The sequence below is a fragment of the Macaca nemestrina genome, chromosome X (assembly GCF_043159975.1).
Source record: "Macaca nemestrina isolate mMacNem1 chromosome X, mMacNem.hap1, whole genome shotgun sequence".
In the NCBI taxonomy this organism is placed as follows: domain Eukaryota; kingdom Metazoa; phylum Chordata; class Mammalia; order Primates; family Cercopithecidae; genus Macaca; species Macaca nemestrina.
The window spans coordinates 151,334,557-151,355,354 of record NC_092145.1 but is presented as its reverse complement, the minus strand read 5'-3'; the positions used below and the strand labels follow the sequence as shown (position 1 = coordinate 151,355,354).

Sequence of the window (20,798 nt, the reverse complement as noted above, 5' to 3'; positions counted from 1 at the left end):
GGTGTGAGGCAGTGGAATAACTTAGTTAAATCCAAGGTTTATGTAGTTATTTTCCCCTTAATTTTTTTTTATTTTTTATTTTTTTGAGATGAGTCTCGCCCTCTTGGCCGAGGCTGCAGTGCAGTGGCAGGATGTCAGCTCACTGCAACCTCTGCTTCCCGGGTTCAATCGATTCTCCTGCCTCAGCCTCCTTAGTAGCTGGGATTACAGGTGCCTGCCACCACGCCAGGCTAATTTTTGTATTTTTAGTAGAGACGGGGTTTTGCCATGTTGGCCAGGCTGATCACCCCATTTTTATAGTTTGAAAAATTTCGAACCCTGGCTGGGTGTGGTGGCTCATGCCTATAATCCCAGCACTTTGGGGGACTGAGGCAGAAGGATCGTTTGAAGCCAGGAGTTCGAGACCAGCCTGGACAAATAGCAAAATCCCATCTCTGCAAAAAATAAAAAAATGAAAAATTAGGTGTGGTGGTGCACATCTGTAGTCCTACTACTTGAGAGGCTGAGGTGGGAGGATCGTTTGAGCCCAAGAGTTCAAGGCTTGTAAGCCTTGATTGTGCCACTGCCCTCCATCCTGGGTGACAAGGTGAGAGCCTGTCTCAAGAAAAAAAAAAAAAAAAAAAATTCAAACCCTCAGAAAAGCTGAAAGAATAGATTCATGGATCGTTAAACGTTTTTCCCAAATGTACCTTTTCTCTTATTACTCTGAGGTTTCTCCCTTTCCCCCCTCACTTTCCTCTTCTCCTTCCTTTCACTCCATGGATACGTAGGACATTCTCTTACAAAACCATGGTACTTACATTCTTGGGGTTGTCACACCTCATAATTAAACATATGATGTTTTTATTAAGTATGCTGTCACATGTAAATTTCTCCAGTTGTTTGCTCCAAGTTGTACTCATGGATAGTGTATTGTGTTTGATTTTACGTCTCTTTAGTCTCCTGTATTCTAGAGGAGTCCCCCAACCTTCTATGATATAGGAGTTTGAGGATTTGTCTGTTTCCCAATGTGATTAGAGTGATGTTGAACAGTTTTGGCAGGAATGCTGCACAGCTGATGATTATACTTCCCATTGCATTCCCTCAGGAGCTCGGAATCTCATTCTCGATCCTTGATGAAGGTGTATCCACCAGATGGCTCCCTGTTGAAGCTCCGTTCTCTCTGTAACCAATGAGTAATCTGTGTTATGATACAGTGAGATGGTATGATTATTCTGTTCCTCACGATGGTTTTCCTTTGGTGGTTTTAGTATCCATTGATTACCATAAATTAATTAGTCCAGCTTTGGCAAACTATGGCTTGCCGCGGTGGCTCACGCCTGTAATGCCAGCACTTTAGGAGGCCGAGGCGGGCGGATCAGAAGGTCAGGAGATTGAGACCATCTTGGCTAACACAGTGAAACCTCATCTCTACTAAAAGTACAAAAAATTAGCCGGGCGCGGTGGCAGGTGCCTGTAGTCCCAGCTACTCAGGAGGCTGAGGCAGGAGAGTAGCATGAACCTGGGAGGTGGAACTTGCAGTGAGCCGAGATCGTGCCACTGCACTCTAGCCTGGGTGACCGAGCAAGACCCCGTCTCAAAAAAAAAAAAAAAAAAAAAAAAAAGGAAACTCCACCAAGTCTGTTCACTTATGTGTTGTCTGTTAACAGTTGCTTTTGCACTACAACAGCAGAATTGAGTTGGGACAGAGACCAGATAGCCAAAAATAATTACTATTTAACTGAATCCTGATCTAGTACATTTTTGGTCAAAAAATGATGCATTTCTAATTCTTTTATTTTTCATTTATTAGTTGGCATTCTTAAAGAAGAGCTTTCTGTTTTGACCTTTAAAAATCACTATGGACTCATTTATTCTTAATGTTTAAAAATGTGTCATACATTGTTGTCATTACATTATTCTCTTAGATGCACAGTGTTGCCCTAAATTTGTTCAATGGGGACCCCTTCAGGATGGGCACTGTGTTCTTCTGTCATGCCCCCTTCAGGATGGGGCCTGGGTTCTTTTGTTATGCTCCTATAAGGTCCTTTAATCTATGTATGTCCTTTCATTTTTTTGTTTTTGTTTTTGTTTTGAGACAGGGTCTCACTCTTGTCACCCAGGCTGGAGTGCAATGGCGCGATCTTGACTCACTGCACCCTCCACCTCCTGGGTTCAAGCGATTCTCCTGCCTCAGCCTCCCAAGTAGCTGGGACTACAGATGTATGCCAGCACACCCAGCTAATTTTTGTATTTTTGGTAGAGACGGGGTTTTACCACATTGGCCAGGCTGGTCTCAAACTCCTGACCTCAAGTGATCCACCCGTCTTGGCCTCCCAAAGTGCTGGGATTACGAGCGTGAGCCGCAGCGCCCAGCCTCATATCTGTGTCCTTTCTTTCTGGGCCTGGAAGAGGTTTCAGGTTCCCAGTGGAAATTCCCTGCCCCTCACCTTGAATCAGCCTTTGGCCAAAGAGCCTTGGAGAATGATACTTAATATTTAAAAACCAGGAACTGAGAACTGAGTGTGCTCATTGCTATGGGGATATCATTGCTCCTGGGCTCCTTGGGTGCAGAGCCCCAGGGAAATAGATGTTTCTATGTATGCTTTCACACTGTCCCTCCCTCTCAAGCCCAGCTCCACAGGATGCCTCCTAACCTTCCTCTTGCCATCTAGTATCACGCTTCTGTAGTGAGAATCTGCTGCCTGCAGCAACAACATATTGACACATCCATTCTCTTCTATAAGACACAAAAAAAGGTTTCAGAAATGTTTACATTTATGCTGCCACCACCACTGCTACCAAAACAATGAAATAAAGTTCAAGATTCCTTGAAATTCTCTTGTCCTTAGGATGTATCTCACTGTGGGTGTACAGACAGTATGCAAAAGTTACTTAATTTTTCTCTGATGTTTATATTACCAATTTGATACATAAGTTAAATTATTCATGTTTATTGAATTTTAAGATACGCATATTTTATTCTCTTTGAGTTAAGTATTTTTCAAATATAGAAAACATTTACATGGTCCAAAGTCAAAACTCCATTAATAGGTTTGCTCGGAGTTCTCAGCTCCCATCCTTATCCCACTACCCCGTTTTCACTCACCTCTTCAGTTCATTGCCCTTATTTTTTGCTTTATCTTTTTTTGTTTCTTTTTGCATCTACTTAGAGCTTTTAAGCCGCCCATTTAAAGGTCTAATGCTACGTCTTACATGTATACCAGCAAAAATGTCACCTTTTTCAGTAGACTTTTGTGACCAAAACCTTATTATCAAAACGTGAAAGTTGAGACCATCTAGGGATTTTCATCACGGTGGTTAGACAGTGTGTGGAATTGAAATGTGTACATGCAGGTCAGTTATTGAGAGAACTGATGCGAAACCATGACGACTGCCAATAAAATGTACTTTACCAAATATCTGCTCAAAATGCCCATGTCTCCTTAATGTCAATACCTAACACATGGGTGCATCCAGTTTTAGTCTCAAATGTTTTAAGATGTATTAAGCTTAGTTTGTAGGGGTTTCGTGTTTTTGGAATTAGAAGGGTTTCTCTAGTGATGTGCTGAGAAGAGATAAACCTGGGACCTTTTGTGTTTTCTTGATATTCACGTTCATGTTGTGTGCAACACAGGAATTGTCAGGAACCTGCAATGCAGTCTTTCTTGATTTAAAATCTTGCAAAATGTGGAATAAAAAGTAAAGCGCAAAGTTTAAGTGGTGAGCGTTATAATTCATGTGAACAATATGATGCTTTTTCTCATGCTTACTTGAAGACGGCAACTGGCCCTTGAGTTCAGTCTGTCAGTGCAGACAGCCTCCAAAGAAAGTGCATTGCACTAAGGAAGCCCTTTTCATCTCACAAAGGGCAAAGTCTGGATTGCCCCTCCTTTCTCTGTTGTCTTTGCCTGTTGCTCCCTGGACCCCAGCCAGTCTCCCCAGGCCTGGAGGTGGGTCAGCTGGGTCTGTGGCCAGGAGGTGGGGGTCCACATCCACTGTGCTCCTCAGCGGCAGGTTCTGCAAACAGCAGCCCTGGGTCAGACTCCACCTTCAGCCTGAGTGAGGCCATCCAGCTAGGAATGGCTTTGACATTTTAAATGGCCAGGGTGAAAAAACCAAAAGAGGATTATGTCATAACACATGAAAATGATATAAAATGAAAGTTTCAACTGTCATACATTTTGATTTTTGTCAGAGTTTCAGAGAGATTTATTTTCTCTTTTTATTAAATGTCACTACATAATATACTTGATTTTGCCTTCTGCTCACTGAAGCTAAAGTATTTACTGTCTGGCCCTTTCCAGAAAGAGTCTGCCGACGCCCCCTCCCACCCGTGGAATGAGAGCTTCCAAACCGATGCAGAAGACTGTGCGTCCCAAGCGGTTGTAAAAGCCACTCACTTTCTTAGGTTTAACGACTCAAAAGAAAGGGCGCTTGTTCCCTCCCTTCCTTCCCAGGCAGGCCTCTTTGTGGAATGGAGTTTCGTTATACAGAAAGTTGTTCTCGCTGTGCAGAATTCTGCGATGCCTTCACTTGATGGCTGTTTCTTTGGGGATGGGAGGGCTGGGGGTCACGATCTGATCTGACATGAATGGTTCAGAGTCTGGACTTGGTAGCTCAGAGCAGTTCACTGATTTAGGATCTCTGGAGGAAAAGAGTACTGAGTCGCTGGCGCCTTCTGCTCAGCTCCTGACAGCAGTGTAAAGGATGCTTTCATGACACCCAGCCTTCAGCCCAGGAGGGTGGTGGCAGATCAGACAGCTCTGGAAATGCAGGGTACAATGCGCAGAGGGGGTACACCACAACAGCAGTCACTCGGTGCCCGCCTGGAGCACTGCTCTCATTTCCAGAGTCACTGTATTTCTGATCTTGGCTGCTTTAAAAAGGAGGTGTGGGCCTGGGATCCCAGAAATACTCCTGTGATTCTGCACCACGGCTTTACCTTAATTGGGGGTGTAGGGGGTGGGGAGAAAGAGGCAGACAGACAAAAGCAGGGAAATCTTTCTTGGAGTCATAGTTAAAAGGATAAAACAAGAGCTTTAATGTAGCCTCTGTTTCCAGCAGTCCATTTTATTGTTTGTCCACAAGCTGAATGAAAATAAACAGTCATTCAAAAATGATATTTATGTAACCTACAAAAATCTCAATCAACCAAGGAAAAGATGTAATGGGGCTTGATACAATATAGGGCTGTCTCCGGAGTTCCCTCCCTTAATTACAGGCCTTTGGTGTAAAGCTCCCAAAAGAAAGCAACTTTGATTTTTATTAGACTCTTCAAAATCATCTCGGTAAAATATTGACCTTTTTTTGTGTGTGGAAAAATGACTTCCACAGAATTCTCTTGTAAGAGTGTACATTTTGGTCGTTTTTATGGAATGTAGGGAAAAAATGTGATGTACCCTTTGTTACATTTTTAAGACCTTCCAAAGAAGATAATTCTGATTGTAACTCATTATAATCTGGGAAAGTAGATTGTTCTGGTTTCAAGGACTGCTTATGCTTTAAATAATCGCAGGCTGCTCTCAGACTTGGGAACTTTTGGTAGATTACAGCAGTGGTTCTCAACCAGGGCAGTTGTGTTCCTTGGGGGACATTTGGCAGTGTCTGGAGACATTTTTGGTTGTCACGTTTTGGGGAAATGGGTGGTGCTCCTGGCATCTAGTGGGTAGAGGCCCAGGATGCTACCAAACATCCTACAGTGTGCAGGACAGCCCCTGCAACCAAGAATGATTTAGCCCCAGATGTTCATAGTGCCAGAGGTGGAGGAACTGCCTTGGGGGATGTGTAGGAGCCTTACTTTATGGGTTTTTAATGCAAAATGTATGTATAGACACATACATACATACATACACGCGTAGATGACTCTGCTCAGCGCACACATGAAGTATGCAGTGCACCTGTCCCCTGGGATCTGGTTATACGATGGGTGTCCAGCCTGTGCCCAGGGGATCGGTTTCCTTTGTGCTGCTGCAGTACCTTGTCAGCATGGGGAGGGGGAGGCCAGTTATGAGGAGGCCCTTTTGGGGTAGAGTGGAGGAATGGTGCCGCTGGTCAAGGCCTCTCATGGGGTAGTGTTCTTTGTACAGTGCTAGGTGAGGCGGTGAGCACATTCCCATGCATTCTTCATGGTGGTGGTGACGCTGATGTTAAGATCAAGGGGCCTCTCTTGTTCTGCTGAAGGTTCCAAGTAGAGTAGGTTTTCTATTTTCAAACTGTAGTTCACGGTGTCCCAATTTTTAGTGCAGCGTATTTCAAACAAATGTCCTTTTGCACATATAAATGGCTTCTGTTGCGAGGTCCGCCTCAGCTTCCCGGTGTGGAGTCAGTGAGGGGTAAAGCAGAGAGGCTCTCAGGCTGATATATACTCCCTGTGAAGATCGGGGAAGAACTGTGTTGGCCCATGGCTGTTTGGGGAAACACTTGCGTTCCAAGGTATTTGTGGAGAAGATATGCGATGTTTTCCATGTTGGGCTTCGGATGTGAAGTTTAAGGAAGGCGAATGGAGTCCTGGTGCACCTCTCATAAGCACACGCATGACAGCCGCTCGGCCGGCTCCAGAGTCGTCCAGAGCATCGAGCATAGTTTCTCCCCGGGAGACTCTCCAATCTGGTCAGATAGGGAGGCTGCAAGTGACCCCCACTGCAGGGGGCAGAGCTGGTGCAGGTGGTGCTGAGCTGACCGGGAAGAGAAGGGCCTGCAGGACCGGCTGCAAAGCCTTTAGGGGAGGGAGGAGGTGAGGAGTTTGGTTTCCTAAACAGGTGGGCCGAGAGAGGCCAGGTTCGTCCCTGTGCAGTGAGGGGGCACTGGAAGGAGGGAGTCCCAGATGGGCCACCCTTTGGGGCTATAAGTCTGGTGGTTATATTTCTCTTGCCTTCAAAATAACATTTCTAGTTTGGGTGTTTGGGGATGACGAGGTTGGGGTGTTTGGGGATTGAGGTGGCCGCGTAGGCATTGAGGAAGACAACTGGTGTTTCGTTTGGTCAAAGGGGAGTGGTGTGGAACTCAGATCCTAGCTCTGACCCTGTGTGGTCCTGGGCGATCATCCACCGTCAGTCTATTTATTTGTGACTTGGGGATAACAGTACATGTGAGCATGAAATAAGATAAGAGTATAAATTGCATCAATGTTTGTGTGTCAAGGTTGCCTGAGGAAGAGTTGGCCGGGCTTGCACTGACGCCTGCTTCTTTGTATCACTCCAACCTAAACCATGACACTTCCAAGGCAGAGTCTAAAGCCTGTCCTCTCACAATCTTCTACAGATGAGTAGGAGGCCGTAGACCTTGTGAGTACAGAGTCCTAAAAGAAGGCAGACATGTGTGAATCTGCCCAAAGTAAAGAAAGGGTGCTACTACTGGTCAAAATAGTTGCAAGAATGCTGGCTTTTACAACTCCTGTTTCTGCTGCTATCACCTGGTGCTTGTGTCTTGTTTCCTGGGCTCCAAATCATTTTCACATTTCTCAAAATGGTCCTTGGTAGCTGTGGTAGATGGAATAATGGCCCTCAAGGTGTATCTCCATCCTAATCCTGGAACCTGTGAATAGGTAATTCTACATAGCAAAATGGACTTTGTGGATGTGATTTAAGGATTTCAAGGCCAGGTGCAGGGGCTCATGTAATCCCAGCACTGGAGGAGGCTGAGGTGGAAGGGTTATTTGAGCCCAGGAGTTCAAGGCCAGCCTGGGCAACAGAGAGAGACCCTGTCTCTAGAAAAAATTTAAAAATTAGCTGGGCATGATGGCACGCGCCTGTAGTCCCAGCTACTCAGGATGCTGAGGTGGGAGGATTAGTTAAGTCCGGGAGGTTTAGGCTGTAGTGAGCCATGTTTGTGCCACTGCACTCCAGCCTGGGCAACAGAGCAAGACACTGTCTCAAAAAAACAAAGACAAAAGGATATCGAGATGAGGTTAGGGAGGCTGTCTGGGTGGGCCCAGAGCAATCGCAGAGGTGCTTCTGAGTGGAATAGGGAAGCTGGGGGAACAGAATCCCAGAGGAGATAGGAGGATGGGCACAGAGGCCCCAGTGATGTGGGCCCACGAGCCAAGGGATGCTGGTGGCCTCTAGAAGCTGGACAAGGCAAGGAATCGGATTCTCCCCTGAAGCCTTTAAAAAAGGACACAGCCCTGTGAACCATTTTAGACACTGCACATCCAGAACCTAAGAGAGCGTATCTATGTTGCTTATGGTAGCCGAGCTGGAGATTCTCTGTGACAGCAGCAACAGGAAACGCAGACAGTGGGTGAGCACCAGATGGTAGACTCGAGTTTAATACGGTGGAGCAAGGAGGGTCAGCTAATCACTGGCAGAAGATCAGGGCCTGGGACTTTTGCTAACTGTTTCTATAGATTCCTCCTTCCTCTTGTAATGAGAAAGGACAGCCTCGTGGTGAAATTTGTTAGCAGTTTATCATTTTTATTGATCTGATTCGACTAGTGTGATTTATGCTAAGCATAAATGACCAAAGTTGACTGTGGTTTTTTTGAAGAACATTGGAAAATAAACCTATAAAATTCTGTTTTTATAATAATGGTTCAGTCCAAAATAAAGGAATATATTCATAGAAATTAGCTAAAATTATAGAGGATAAGTTACATACATCTTCTTCTTAAAGGTGCTGGTACTAACACTGGAAGAAGCTGTACAACCGGGCAGGTTGTTTTTTGTTTTTTTGTTTTTGTTTTGAGACTAGGTATCACTGTCACCTCAACCTCCCCAAGCTCAGGAGATCCTCCCACCTCAGCCTCCTGAGTAGCTGCTACTACAGGTGTGCACCTCCACACCCGGCTAATTTTTGTATTTCTTGTAGAGATGGAGTTTCACCATGTTGTCCATGGGTGAAGAGCCCAGGTCTTCAGCTCCTGGACTCAAGCGATCCAGATGCCTTGGCCTCCCAAAGTGCTGGGATTACGGGCATGAGCTACGGTGCCCGGTCTCAGTTTTTAAAAATATATTTTACCATCACTTTCCAAGCCTTTTGTCCTATGTGACAACAGAAAATTGAATTTCTTAATCCACTTACATTGAATTTAAAATCCACTTAGGAAAGTGGGCTTCAGGTATTAGAATTATTAACTCCGAATAAGCAGATATTCTAGCATATTTTGTCTTCCAGATTGTGTTGTGATTGTAACAAGACACATTTTATGCATTTCAGTTTTCATCACAAACTGGCTGAAAATCATGTTATGTACAAATATGACTTGATTCAATACAGTTTATTGTTCAGGTATAATTTGAATTAGAAAGCCATTTGTGTACCTCTTACTAACTTACATTATGCTATCATGCTTTTGACATCAGAGGAAATACACTTACTTAAAATCCTCGCAGATCCCAGAGCAAATGAAGAGTTTTTGTTCTTTCAAAAATCAGAAGTAGTCTAGTTTTCTGATTGTATAGTAACAATGTAATATATGTTGTCTTTATCATTTATACACACATACATAGATCGTCTTTCCTTCAAAGATCTCAGATCACTTTTTTAAAAAACAGCTTTACTGAGGTATAATTTACATACCATAAAATTCCCCTATTGTAAATGTACAGGTTCAGTGAATTTTAGTAAATTTACAGAGTTGTACAGACGTCGACACAGCACAATTTTAGAACATTGTCATCACCCCAGGAAGCGTCCCTATAACCACTAGCAGTCACACCCTCCCCAGCCCCTGGCGGCCACTGATCCATTTTATGTCTCTGGATTTGCATATTCTGGACATTAGATATAAATCCAATCATATAACATGTAGTCTTTTATATCTGGCCTCTTTCATTTAGTTTTCAAGGTTCATCCATGTTGTAGCATGGATTGATCCTTCACTTTTTTATTTTGTGTTTTTTAGAAACAGGGTCTTGCTCTGTTGCCCGGGCTGGAATGTAGTGGTAGGATCATAGCTCGGTGCAGCCTCAAACTTCTGGGCTCAATCAGTCCTCCCACCTCAGCCTCCCGAATAGCTGGGACTGCAGGCAGACAACACCACGCCTGGCTAATTTGTTTTCAGTTTTGTAGAGAGAGTGTCTTGTTATGTTTCCTAGACTGGTCTTGAACTCCTGGGCTCAGGCGATCCTCCTGCTTCAGGCTCCCAAGGTCTTGGGATTACAAGTTGAAACCACCACACCTGGCCTGTTTTTTATTGTTAGATAATATTCCATTGTTATGAATATCCCACATTTTTAGACTGATTCATCAGTTGATGGACATTTGGTTGTTTCCATTTTTTTTTGCTGTTATAAATAAAGCTGCTGTGAGCCCTCGTGTACAGGTGCTTACATGCACATATGCTTTTATTCCTCTGGGGTAGATTTCTAGGAGTGGAATTGCTGAGTCATATGGCAACACTATGTTTAACTTTTCGAGGAACTGTTAGGCTGCTTTCTATAGTGGCTGCAGCATTTGACATTCGCACGCAAATGTATGAGGGTTCCAGTTTCTCTATATCCTCACCAACACTTGTTATTCTCTCTCAGAGAACTTTCTGAATCTCTCTTATAATGCCTAGAGGGTTCCTTGTTGAAGATGAAATTAGGGACTACCATGAACTACTTTAGGAAACCTGGAAGAAAGGAGTCAGGCCCCTCTTTCATATCTATGTGGTGTAACCGGCCTCTCAGAAAGATTGGTTGGAGTAGATGGGAGAATAAAGAAACGAATGGGTTGGGTGCAGTAGCTTACACTTGGAATCCCAGCACTTTGGGAGGTTGAGGTGGGAGGATCACTTGATCCCAAGAGTTCGAGATCAGCCTGGGCAACATGGCAAAACCTCATCTCCACAAAAAAATACAAAAATTATCTGGGCATGGTGGCACATGCCTGTGGTTCCAGCTGCTTGGGAGGCCGAGGTGGGAGGATTATTTGAGCCTGGGAGTTAGAGGCTGCAGTGAGCTATGATTGTGCCACTGTATTCCAGCCTAGTCGCCAGTGAGACTGTGTCTAAAAAACAAACAAACAAACAAAAGTACAAAGTATTCAGTGCTGTCAGATGTTCTGAATATAGTACAATGAGAATGCAGTGGTGGGGGAGAAGGTGGATTAGTTTCTGTGGCTGCTGTAACAAACTACCACAAACCTAGATGCTTAAAACTACACACATTTACTATCTTAACAGTTCTGGGCTGGGTATGGTAGCTCATGCCTGTCATCTGAGCACTTCAGGAGGCTGAGGTGCAAGAACTGCTTCAGCTCAGGAGTTCAAGACCAGCCTGGGCAACATGGCAAGACCCTGTCTCTGAAAAAAAAAAAAAAAAAAGCCAGGCATGGTGGTGCACACCTGTAGTCCCAGCTACTTGGAGGCTGAGGCGGGAGGATCACTTGAGTCCAGGAGGTCAAGACCGCAGTGAGCCATGTGGGTGCCCCAGCCTAGATGACAGAGCAAAACCTTGTCTCTATAAAAAGAAACTGAAAAAAAAAAAAAAAAAAGTAGTTCTAGAGGTCATAAGTTCCAAATGGGTCTTATTCTGCTAAAATCGAGGCATCTGCAGGGTGGTGGTGGTTTCTGAAGGCTCGAGGGTTAAGTGTCTGGGTTTTGTTTTTGTTTGTTTGTTTGTTTTTTGCCTTTCTCAGTTTCTAGAGGCTGCCCACATTCCTGAGCTCATGGCCCCTTCCTCCATCTTTAAAGCCAGCACTGCTTGTTCGAGTCTTTTTCACATTGCGTTTCCCCTTTTACATTGAAAGGACTCTTCTGACGAACCACTTCTGTTAAAACCACTCTTATGATCCCAGATAATTTACTTTTTTTAAAGACAAACTGATGAGCAGCCTGAATTTCATCTGTAGCCTTCATTCCTCCCTGCCATGCAACTTAACTTGTTCATGGTTTCTGGGAATCAGGATGTGGACACCTTGGATGGGGATGGACCTTAACTCTGGCTGCCACCGATGGCGCCCGGTCAGAGTGTTCTATAGAATTTATTCTTGGAAAGGGCATTAGCCCCAAGACCCTACTTTGCTGGCTGTGTAGGAAGCACGAGGTCGGTCAGGCAGGAAGAGGAGCATGGACTTGTTCTCTGAAACAGCGACACAATCCGTTACATATTTTTGAATGACGAGATGAGATCAGACTTATGCTTTAGGAAGAGTCACGAGGTTTTGTGGATTTGCAAGGGAAACAGGCAGGCAGAGGGAGTTCTGTGTTACCGTCCAAAGGCCAGGGTGCCAAAGAGGGCAGTGGCAGTGCACTTAGAGAGATGCAATGGGGCTGCTTTGGGGCTCTGGCGACAGGACTGGGGTCTGATTGATGGAATACCAGGAGGGGGATGGGAGAGGGAAAGAGATGAGTCCAAGATGACAGTTGGAAGGTCTTGGACTTTGGAGTAAAGGGTAGCAATTGAGGAGTTAAAGGGTAGAATCAGGCTGGGGAGAACAAATTTACTTTTGAAATAGTGACCTTTGGATGCTGGACAGGGAGATATGAAGCAAGCAGAGGAAATATGGGCGTGAAATAGAGCTTTAGCATTTTCTGCAAAGAAGCCACCACATTCGGTGACATGACAAGGGAGTGATGCCAGAGGGAAGAGAGGTACAAGGGCAGAACGCTGGGGAAATGCCTGTGTTTAATGGGCATGGAGAACCCACTTAATAAATAATCAGAATGTATTGCTGGACTAAAACAAAAGTCCTCATTAGCTCATTAAATTTTTCCTGGAATTCCCAGTCAAATCTGTGAAACAATTTTAATGCTAGATATTTTATAAGTATTTCTCCAGAAATCTGGAAATTTGTCCACAGACACACTAGGCATTGTTTATAAACTGAAGTCAGTTGACTCAAGTATTTTGCAAATGTCTGTAGACCCTAGTGTGATTAATAGAAACACAAATTATTTTAAAGGTGTCACTCAATTTACAGTCATTCTGTATTTTTACCATTTGGTATTTTTTCCTGAAACATTACATAATAAGAGTGCAGCATGCTTTCTTTATGTAGGTGATCTGTGAAACTTTTTGACACTTAAAAATTGGTTTTTGGCCAGGCACAGTGGCTCACACCCGTAATCCCAGCACTTTGGGAGGCCGAGGAGGGCAGATCACCCAAGGTCAGGAGTTTGAGACTAGCCTGGCCAACATGGTGAAACCCCGCCTCTACTAAAAGTACAAAATTAGCTGGACGTAGTGGCGGACACCTGTAATCCCAGCTACTTGGGCGGGTGAGGCAGGAGAATTGCTTGAACCTGGGAGGTGGAGGCTGCAGTGAGCCGAGATCTTGCTGTTGCACTCCAGCCTGGGCGACAAGAGCGAAACTCCATTTCAAAAAAAAAAAAAGGAAAAAAAAATATATATACACACACGTATATACATATATGCGTATACGTATATATATGTATATAAAAATTGGTTTTTGCTTTTTGTTGTGGTATCACTTGCAGTTACAAAGAGGTGAACGTAGTGGTTACAGATTGGGTAGTAAGGCAGGACCTGGCCGTATGATGGGTTACTAGGCACCTGTGTTAAAAATAGTACTGTGGAAGTGGTATATTTATTGGCATGTCCGTGTGTTTACAATATATTACAGTGGTGTTACTGTAATCCCCAGGAGACCAGCAGCCCAGTTGGGACTCTGAGATCTCTAAGATGTGTCCTTGGAGTAAACCAAGCTGCAGGGAGGTCTGTACACTTCTGTGTTGTTTATGCACTCATAAATTTGATTTACATAGCTGGACTTTGGTGTCGTACAGTTATCTCATATTGAGGGTTATTTTAAGAAGTGTCCCAAGGAACTGTGTTGTGTATTTACTGAGGATAGCGTTGTATGTAGTCCACAGTTTCCTCTTTCTGGGAGAAATTTTGCTCATGTGTCAGAAGTCTAGGTGCTGTGTTTCTGATATTTGTATCTTCTTTACTGTTTAGATACTGTGAATCCAGCATCTAACTATAGTTCCTTCTTTGAGGTCTAGGAAACGTAGAATTGGATTGACAATTCCCTTCCATGTGATTTCAGGTTGTATCCGACTGCAAACTTTGGGTACCGCCTTCCCCTCTCAGCTGCATCTCCTTTGTCCTACCATGATCTTCTCTTGGCCCCAGTTTACCCAGTGAATTACTTTATTTCTGCTGTTTTGTATGTGTTTTTGGAAGCCATCCCCAGTTTTTTCTCTTCCTTTCCTGGGTGGGGAGTTAGAAGTGTTGCAGTGGATAATAGTGCTGTGGCTTTTTGGAGGTTGTTGGTTTGCAGTAGCTTTTGAATTCTGGTGTGTTAGTGGCATCTTATTCTAATCTAACTGCTTCCTTTTGAAGTACATCAAGATGAAGTATATTTCTCAATTTATTATGATGAATGCTCTATCAAAAGCAGCTGGTGCTTAGGCCCTGGGTAGAGTTTTAAGATAAAGTTCTTTAATATCAATTTAGAAAAAGAAAGATTCATAATGATTAATGGAGCTCCTGCATCACTGAATTTTGCTGGAATCAAAAAAAATTATTGGGCTTAAAGTTACATTGAATGTAGTGGAAATTCTTTTTCTTATCTCCATTACTGTTGGGGAACAGTTTCCTCTAAACCCCATTGAAAACTGGGCCTCGTCGCCTTCAATATACTTCATAACATTTGTTGGAAAGCAGAAAATGAAAACGAAGTATTTGAAGTAAAAGTTCCTAAATGTGTCCCAAGAAATGAGGATTACTGTGGAAAGAATGGGGAGTTATTTCTCGAATTATAAGAAGGAAATATCTGCAGCGTTTCTTGCATCAGTGCGGCAGCCCTGGTTGTTCTGTTCATCATGGCTGGTAATAATGCCCTCCGGTTTATAGTTTTGATGAGCCAGGAGCTAGGCTATGTGTTTTACATATAGTATCTCTGTTCCATCAGCTGCCGAACTTAGATATCCTTCACCCCATTTTTGTGAGACTCATGGATTCTTGTCTGGGACCATGCACCTAGTAACTGACAGATTGCAAGCTAGTTCTGTCACCTGTGGAGTTCCACGACAAAGGCAGTTCTAGGCAATGTTTATGTAGTGTTCCTTGCATGCCAGGGGGGTTCTCTGCTCTTTCCATGTGTGAATGATAGCATCCACCTGCTAACTTTGTTGGGAGGGTTCAGTTATCCTCTCTGTACAGGTGAGAACAGGAGGTACTGAGGACATCTGGCCCAAGGATACTACTGCTGGCACGGGGGGGACGGTGATTCGCCCTCAGTCCTTCTGGCCCAGCATCTGTGCTGTTTGTTGCCAGGCCAGCTGCGTCCCAGATAGAGTGACAGGATCTGTTCGCGTCACAACCAGAAAAGGCTCTGAGGCCAAGCTCCCTGCGTTGCTTCTCACTTTCACTCTGGAATCAAAGGTGCGTGCCTGGAAGACTTACCTCTGCATGGACAGCTGGTAAGGTGTCACAGAGGGTGAGGTGGGCCATGGTAGCAGAGAGTTGTTAAGAGTTGGTTATGTGGGTTTTCTCGCAGGGTACAAGGCTGGAGAATGGGAAACCAGTTAGGAGACCTTGCTAATAGCGTGGACCGAAGATGGGGAGTAGGTCCAGACAGATTCCACAGTGTTCATGAAGCAGGTGTAGACAGATTGCAGAGCTGTTCATGAAGCTGATTTGCCGGGGCTTTTTAGGGATGGAAAACCCCTTTTCTGTGTTCATTCCACCTCCTGTTGTCTACAGATGACACCTACACAATCAGGTCCTCCCAACTCCTTCCACCACCCAAAGTGAAATACGCAAGTCCCAGAGAACTGTCATTCTTACCGAGGTGGCCGATGTAGGATGTCAGAAACATCTCCCACCCCAAGTTGTGACAACCTGAAACATCCCCAGACATTGCCAACTGCCTCTTGGAAGGGGCACAGTCACCCGCAGTTGGGAACACAGGCCTAAAAGCTTGGAGCCAGGGCTGACTGTCTGTGTAGGCTAGAACAGAATTCCCGACAACCCATCACCATGACATTTGACACTCCAGCCCCCCACCCCCCCACCCCCACCCCAACCACCACCTTTTAAAAATTTCCATTTTTGGAAAAGGCTGGGGCTTAGAAGTCATTATGAAGGCACCCATTTCCAGAAGGGTAAGAATCAGAAAGTTGGTTAATTTGGGTCTCTGCCTTGTAGGAGTTCCGCAGCGTCTTTCAGTAGAGTGAAGCACCAGTATTTGTATGAGTGTTGAGGTTGTTTGGTGGTGCGGGGTAATGCAGGAGGAGAGAATTGGGAAACTGTTAGCCACCATCCAAACAGGCTGTGGAGAAGAATGCCAGGGGACTTTACTGTGATGGAGACAGGAGCACTGAGGTCGGAAAAGCGATATCTGGGTTCTCTGTAAGTTCTGATTTCTTCTGCTAGGATGAGTATAGAAACATGTTCTCTGGGGTGAAAGTGAAGCCTTGTGAAATTCATATGGGTGCGGCTGCTGAACTTTATGGCCTGAATATGGAGGTGGCGGTTGAAGCAAGTTTGGTTTGTGAATAGAAATATACGTGTTCATATGTATGTGTGCACGTATGTGTTTGTGCATGTGTATGCTTTAGGACCCAGTCCTTGAATTAGCTGATTATTTCTTTCCCTCTCTATAGACATTGGTGAGACCTAGGTTTTGAGATACTTATGTAAGTGAATAGTTGAATTTGTTTGAGCATATTTAATTGCTTTCCTGAAGGGATTTGCTGGCTGTTTTGTTAAATGAAATTGAAGACAGTACTGTTGACCTTTCCAGGTGAGGAGGGAGTCAGATGTGTTTTGCAAACGATGGAAACTGAAACGTGAGTACCAGGACCATATGGTGTTGAGAAACTTTTATCATAACTACAGTGAATAAATAAAGTGCTTGACAATTAGATTTAAAATTAAGCTTCATCCTCATTGCAAAATGTGGAGACAGTGCTTTGGGACATGAGGAAGAGATTAATTAGGATTCTTTTCTACCTCATGATGCACTATGTGAACAAAAAGCTGATTGGTATTACGTGAGAATTATCTTCATAAAGTTCAGAGTTGTATCTATGGGGAGAGATTTGAATTGCTGTTAATTGACAATTTGCTGAATTGGAAAGATCATATTACCTTAATACTTTAATGTATCATCTTTAAATGTGATTCTTTTTCTTTCTCTCTCTAAAGATTAGTTTCATGCCACTAAATAAAATTTAATCTTTCACTGTAATTTAAATAATAATAAGTGCTTATAAGCGTATTATGCAGCTGATAGCTTGTTAAAATTTCCTGTGGGCTTGTTTTTTGTTTAGAAGTACTGATTTTGCCAGTTGTACAAGCATGAAATATTGTTTATCAAGCCTCATAAAACATTAAAGAGGAAATCAAGTTTGTGTGACTTTAATGTCTCTTTTTCTCCTTATTTCAGTGGCTCGTACTCTTACCCTGAACTTGTAAAATCTACAAGCTTAATAAGATTCCATATTTTATAGGAACTAATCCGATGCCTTACCTGAAGAGTAAACTAAGAAAATGTGTTTCTCCATGAATCTTTACATAGAAAAATGAACGATTTTTCCTGAATATTTATTTCTCAATATATACAGCATTAGTATGTCTGTTTTTCTTCAAAGTAGAAAAAGAATTAGTGATTGCCTTTGGGTTTTGATCTTGCTCTATATTTAAGTATACACCTATTACATGCCCACTGTATTCTAGGCACTAAGCTCTAATGAAAAGTGGTTTCCAGTCATTCGAATGGAATAGGAGGCTCGTGCTTTGGAGTGGGTATACAGAACTTTTGCACTTTGGTTTTATTCTACTTTCTGTCTATGTCCTTGGCACTAGAATGCCTGGACAACAGTTTGTTGTATCTGTGGTATTTATGGAATGCGTGAAACATGCAAGGAGAAGGCCCTGCTGCTGTTCTGGCCTCTGTTCTACCCGGAGTATCCAGTGTACAGAAGCAGCGTTTCTTACCACAGCGTGCGAAAAGACACGTGGAATAGTTGGCTTGCCATATAAGGAGTTGCCTTCACTGGCCTTGTTCATTTTAGGTGTTTTTTAATACTTACTTCTCTTATAATACATGTTACTGTTTCGTGAGGAGGCCTCAGTAGCTCCCTTAAGGGGAAAAAAGGAGGAGTACTTGAAGGAGCACTGTTTATACTTCAGGGGCAATAAAACCCGTGTTTATGCACAAAGGGACCTCTCTACTTGTGTGATAACCATTCTCCAAGGCCCTTGAGTTCCTGTGAGGAAGGAAACGCCATAAGGAATGAAATCACAGAACCTTGTTATGAAAATAGTAATGGTGGGATTTGGAAATTATACTCAATTCTTTTCTTCTGAAAACAAATTGAATATCACCAGAGAGTTGGTGCTAAAGGCCCTGATTTTCGTATTTTAAAAAATTTTTGGCATAGTCTTTGGATTTATGCTGTCCTAGTATTGTAGCCGCCAGCTGTATTTAAGCTTAACTAAAATTAAGTAAAATGTAAAATTCAGTTTATCTCTCATACTAGCCACATTTTGAGTGCTCAGTAGTCACATGTGGCCAGTGGATACCTTATTAGACAAGGAAGATAGAGTGCAGAGAGTTTTATTGGACAGAAGAAGAATGGTTATTCAGATATTTGCCTAGTGGGAATTCCAGGGAAGAAAGGCAAAACTGAAATCTGAAGAAGAAAAATTTTATACCAAGGGACTAGAGAGCAATGCAAAAAAATTGACCACATCAAAACAATTTACTACATCAAAGCTCATTGTCATGACGTATTAGAACCTTAGGATAAAGGAAGTATCTACGCACTTTCCCGGATTAAAAAAAAAGTCACATGAAGGATCTTGGAATCAGAATGACATTGGATTTCTTAACAGCAACATGTGAAGTTAGAAAACAGACTGAACATAGACTATTTTGAAAATAATTTTCCCTCAGAATTTTGAAGGTGGTTCCTCTACTAATTATTAATTAAAGATAGAATAAAGATGTTTGGGCGAGGCGTGGTGGCTCACGCCTGTAATCCCGGCACTTTGGGAGTCCCAGGCAGGCAGATCACTTGAGGTCAGGAGTTCAAGACCAGCCTGGCCAACACGGTGAAACTTCGTTTCTACTAAAAATACTTTCACATGTCACTTCTAGGAAACTTGTGGAGACTATGTCCCACCAAAGTGAGGGAGTAAACCAAGAACGGGGGAGGTTTGGGATCTTGGAAACAGAAAGAGGCAGAAGGAATTCTCAAACAAAGGTGTTTTCAGGGCAGTGACTCTTGTAGTACAGACTAGGGCAGGAGACAAGAAATTTTAGGAGGAGGCCAGGCACGGTGGCTCACTCCTGTAATCCCCACACTTTGGGAGGCCCAGGCAGGTGGATCACAAGATCGAGAGATTGAGACCATCCTGGCCAACATGGTGAAACCTCGTCTCTACTAAAAATACAAAAATTAGCTGAGCGTGGCGGCACGTGCCTGTAGTCCCAGCTACTTGGGAGGCTGAGGCAGGAGAATCACTTGAACCCAGGAGGCGGAGCTTGCAGTGAGCCGAGATCGCGCCACTGCACTCCAGCCTGGCAACAGAGCAAGACTCCATCTAAAAAAAAAAAGAAAGAAAGAAATTTTAGGAGAGAGTTTGGTGTTAGTGTATTGGTTGAAGGTGGGAGGGAAGGGGGTGGGTGTTGGGGGAGGAAGGGCATGAAACTGACAAATTATCCAAGAGTTTTGATCCTGTAAAAAATGTAATAGATTGTTGGAGAGTGTTGGAAGGATTATCAAAGAGTACAAAGAAAACCGAAATGAAAACAGAGGCAAATAATAATTCTAGGAGAACACAAACAGTGTACTGAAAAAAAATCATAATCATACTATACTGGCCACTCAGCAGTGCCCATTCCATTGTCAAAGTAAGATATGTGAAATATAGATTTAGCCGAAAAAAAAGTTATGTGAGCTGTTGAAAACGTGGGAGGGTCAGTACAAGATTGGTGATGTGTGAAAATCTTACCTATGTGTGTGAAAATCAGTAAGTGATATCTAAACTTGATTTATTGATTAGAGTATCATAAACAGACTATTTAGAAACATGGAGGTCTGGCCAGGCTTGGTGGCTTATGCCTGTAATTACAACACTTTGGGAGGCCGAAGCGGGAACATCACTAGAGCCCTGGAGGTTGAGACCAGCCTGGGCAGCATAGCGTGACCCTGTCTCTGCAAAAAATGTAAAACATTAGCCAGGCATGGTGGTGTGCACCTGTGGTCCCAGCCACTGGAGAGGCTGAGACAGGGGGATCACTTGAGCCCTGGAGGTCAAGGCTGCAGTGAGTCGTGATGGTGCCACTGCACTCCAGCCTAGGTGACAGACCCTGTCCCCAAAACAAACAAACAGAAAAACAAACTTGGAAGTCAGTATGCAGGGAACAGCACCAATCACAGAAACAGCTCCGAGAAGGTGGTTGCTTTGGGAAGTGGAATTGGGGACAGATGGTGCTAAAAGGCATGTAATTAATAAAAGGAACCTTTTGCCTCACCTGTATTTAAAAAAAAAAAAAATTGTACATGTATTACTTTGTAAAGACTAAAAGTGGTTTGGAAAATGAAAGTGTAGGATACACTATCTGTAGAATTACAGACATTTTGGCATAGTTACAAGCAGAGTTTCACAACCTTGGCATTGACTGACGTTTGTGTCAAATAATTCTCTTTGTTAAGAGGACCTGTTCTGTGTGTTGTGGGATGTTCCGCAGCATCTCGGGCCTCCACGCACTGGATGCCAGTGGCATTCCTCCCCCAGTCCTGACAAATAAAAATATCTCTAGACATTGCCCAGTGTTTCCTGGGGGTCAAAAGTAACTGTGAGAACCACTGGTTCTGAAGGATTTTTAAATATGTCGTTGAATAAACCTCAATATATAAACCTGCTGTTTGATATTGGTAATACAGGAAACAGCAGCTTCCTTACGCAGACCTT

The 20,798-nt window shown here is 43.5% G+C and overlaps 1 protein-coding gene across 6 annotated transcripts in view; it reads left to right on the top strand.

Moving 5' to 3' along the window:
* Window positions 1-20,798, top strand: part of LOC105478105 (transducin beta like 1 X-linked) — a 257,027-nt gene that overhangs the window by 81,286 nt on the left and 154,943 nt on the right. Inside the window, exons 1-2 of one of the 6 annotated variants that reach the window (XM_011735089.3) lie at window positions 15,147-15,292; window positions 16,618-16,663. The exons of 3 other annotated variants lie outside the window; for them this stretch is intronic. The gene's annotated coding sequence lies outside the window, so the exon portion shown is untranslated. Of the gene's footprint in view, window positions 1-15,146; window positions 15,293-16,617; window positions 16,664-20,798 lie in introns of those variants that run through there. 2 more of the 6 variants (XM_071088962.1, XM_011735090.3) reach the window with 2 other exon arrangements.